This window comes from Octodon degus, unplaced genomic scaffold, assembly GCF_000260255.1.
Source record: "Octodon degus isolate 3935 unplaced genomic scaffold, OctDeg1.0 scaffold00046, whole genome shotgun sequence".
NCBI lineage: Eukaryota > Metazoa > Chordata > Mammalia > Rodentia > Octodontidae > Octodon > Octodon degus.
This window is the reverse complement of record NW_004524622.1, coordinates 12,519,465-12,523,456: the sequence shown is the minus strand read 5'-3', so window position 1 is coordinate 12,523,456 and position 3,992 is coordinate 12,519,465.

Below are 3,992 nucleotides of genomic sequence, written 5' to 3'. Positions count from 1 at the left end.
TCCTCCTTCTCCTTCTCCTTCTCCTTCTCCTTCTCCTTCTCCTCCTCCTTCTCCTTCTCCTCCTCCTCCTCCTTCTCCTTCTTCTTCTTCTTCCTTCTTCTCCTTCTTCTTTAGGGAAAGATCTACAGGGTGTTCAAGGTCACACTACTGATAAGATTGGTAGTGTCCACCTGTTTACAGCCTCCCAAAAGCAGGGATTACAGGTGTGTGACACCACTGCCAGTATCAGTGGCCATCTCAGTGTGCCCTGGGAGTGGGGCCAGCATGGCAGGCCTGGGAATCAAACCCCTGGCCCCTGCTCCTGTTTACAGGCACTTTAATCCACTGAGCTATTTGGCTGGCCCTCTTTTTTCCTCTTTTTATTCTGTTTTCTGGCTGAAGAGATACTCATAACTCACTGCTGTGTTTGTTAAAACTGTGTATGGTAGCTGAATAGCATTCTTCATTATTTAGACCTTCCTGTTGCTTTCTACCCTTTTGTAGAAAAAATTATTAAATTTTCTTCTAGTATAATAAAAATCTTTCTTCTCAAAGGGAATCATGAAAAGGAAAGTGCAAGGGCTGGCGAGATAGCTCAGTGAACTAAAAGCCTGCTTAGACAAGCACAGGGGCTGGGGCTCCATTCCCAGCAGCACATGCTGTGCTGGCCCTGCCCCCACACATGGAGCTGGCCTCCGAGTCCAGGCATGATGGTGCACACCCGTAATCCTAGCTCTGGGGAAGCTGAAAAGAGGAGGATCACTATGAGTCCAAGCTGCATAGTGAGACCCTGTACCAATTTTTTTTTTTTAAAAAAGGAAAGTACACACCTCATGAATGTTGCTAATTAATAGAAACACTCAAAAGCACATGTATTGGTAAAACTGCTTTTTAAAAGAAGCATTCTGGGGGCCAGGGAGATAGCTCAGTAGAATAAGTGCTTGCCTGGCAAGCACAAGGGCCTGAGTTCAATCCTTAGCCCCAAACAAAAAAACAAGAAGATGAATCAAAGGTAACTTCAAGAGGGCCTTCATAAAAGGAGATACAAAGCAACACTTCTGCATGCGGAAAATCCTTAGGAAGTGAAATGGGTATGCTGAAGAGTGTCTGCATTACCATTTTCAGTGCAGGATTGCTCACAGAGGCCAAGCTATGGAGTCAACTCTAAATGTCTGTCAAAGAATGAGCAGATGAAGAAAATGGGGCACACACTGTATTTATTCCACCAAAACGAAGTACACATACTTCAGGAAAAGAAAAATAGGGTTTTTTTCAACAAATGTTCTTACCCTTATATGGGGGACCCTAGAGGATATCATATATAACAAAACCCACCACGGTGCTGGACCTTTGAGAAAAAAAATTGAAAATGTGTGTGTAGCAATCTCAATGACCAAGGCTACCCAAGAAGCAGTATTAATAAAAGTCTGGAAGTGTTTCCAAGATCTAGCTATTAAAATTGTGCTGGTGTACACATGGCAAGGCATATATTGTTGTGATATGATGCTTCCATTTCTTCTGGGAAAATATCCATGAGGAGAATAGCTGGGTCAAATGGACCCTCTAATCCTAGATTTCTGAGGAATCTCCACACTGACTTCTGAAGTGATTGTAGCAGTTTGCATTCCCATCAACACTGGAGTAAGGTTGCTCTTTGCCACAGCCCCTCCAGCATTTGTTGTTGACTGATTTCTTGATGACCATTCTTTCTGGGTGGAGATGGAATCTCAGGAATCTCACTTGCTGAGGTCTAGCCTAAGCTTCCAGGAAACAACAACCTGAGGAGAGAGGAAAGCCAGTGGCAAAGAAAAAAGTCAGAGAGAAAAAAAAAGAAAAAAGAAAAAAGTCAGAGACACATAGCTGGGTTTGGCAGGAAGAAGAGTGTGTGTCTTTAACCCACAGCAAAATCAGTAGCCTTTATTTATCACATGAGTGATTACATAAGCTTTATTTATGCAAGGATTAATAGATATAGCTTTTCATCTGCAAGTTAGAAACAATTTAAACTTTGATTAATATGAGTACATTAATATGAGTATACACTAGGAGTAGTCATGGAAATGTAATCAAGCATTTTTCTTTCTGTTCTATTTCTGCCCCATGGAAACTCTCATGTCTTGGGGACACTTTCTTACTGGCTCAAGATGTTGAATGTAAACTTCCTTGTTATTGTTAAATATTCTTGGCTTAGGCTTGTCCCTTTCTGCAGGTTTACAAGGCAGGAGGCCAGGAATCAATCTCTGAAAGAACTTTATGCAGTTGGTTATGTCATGCCAAAACACTGGGTGATTAACTAGTGTGATTAACTGGGTGTGTTTGCCTTCACAGGAATCATAAGCCTAAGAGTCCCCGGGGGTTGTGGAGACACATCTGTGCCAGGCTCTGCTTTGCAGATCCTCCAAGCCCAATGAGACTCGGTCAGAGGTCAAGCAGTGTGTGGCTCGCCACACTTAGGTCAAGCTGTGGATGGCTCTCTATATTAACTTGAGGCTTCTATAGGAAAATGGACCCAACTAGAGACCATACTCATAAAGGAAATAAGTCAGACTTGTGTGTGTAAACATCATCCTGTCTCCCTTGTGTAAGAAACTGAAAGAGTAAATAAGATCCCAAAGGTACAGTAGACATGGTGAAAGGAAAAGAACTGCTCAAAAGGAAAGAAGAACTGGGATGAGGGAAAGGAGAAAAGAAGGAAGGGAGGAAAAGATACATAGATATCCACAAGATAGCTAAGATAATTATACTATTAATTTCTATTAGGTCACCGAAAGGAACAGTTAATGCTTATTTTGTTTGATTAATTTTGCATGCCTGTATCTGGTAAGCTAAGCAAAAACTTTGAGATAACAATATGCAATGTAATAGCCTCTGTCAATGTCCTCTCATCTTGTTTTGAAATTCTGTATTATTTTTATTGTGTTGTTTAAGTGAATGGCCACCAGTTGACCCTGTACTCAAAGCCATTGTGTGTCTGCCTATGAGAGCCACCACTGTGTTGTCTATGAACTCATTTTCTGGGGGGCACACTAGATTCCATCCAATTCTTTCAGGGTTGGACATTTTGTTAAAAATGGGCTAAATAGATTTTTCCATGCAATTTTTAATCTGAGTCTTTCGAGACAGTCTTTGTTAAATTATTGAATGAACATAAAAGATAGAATAACATGAGAAGGATTTTTCTTTTTTGATTTTTGTACAGAGAAGAAAAGTTGTTTTTAGAAAGGAAAATTTGAAAGTAGAAGATGTAGACAGGAAGTAGGAGAAGAGGGAGAAAGGTGGGGAGAGAGAAGAACAACAAAGCTCGCTACGTTCAGCATGTGGAAGAAGTTCAGACAGGAGAATTCCACACTGTGTATTTTATTAACCTGTGATTCATTCATCCAGTGTCTCCTTCAGGAATATGTGCTTGGATTCATCAGAGTGACAGAAATTAAAAGCAGATAAAAGTCAGTATTTCTGAGAATGCTAGAAATAGTGTGTCTCAGATATTTCTGATGGAAATAATGAAGTGTTTTTAACACCTTGACAAATGAACTATGTATCTAAAACCTTTCCCAAAAATATTTCCACGGTTGAAGTTTTTGTAATAAATTATAGATTCCATTAATCAAACATAGAATAATTATATTTTATAATTTTACAAAGATGTCTTAAGCTACAACTGCAAACAGTGTATGTTATTTCATTAACACTAAAAATGTTTGTGTAAAGTTGAGTGATGAAGACAGTATCTTATGACAGATTACTAATTTTAATTTAAAAGTGGGACAGAGGAAAATGCTATCCTTGGTTGTTCACAGTTCTCATATCACTGAGTCTCTGTTCTGTAATATTTTAAGTCCAGTGCAAAACACAAGGAGACTCAATTATGTTGACTATGAAGAATACTGAAAAGGTAGCAGAAAGGTTTTCTAAATGATTTTAGTTTATTAAATCTTTGCAAACTTTTGAGAACAGTGTGTGAGGTTCTGAAGAATGTAGAGAATTTTCACAGTCAGAGTAGAATTTACTTT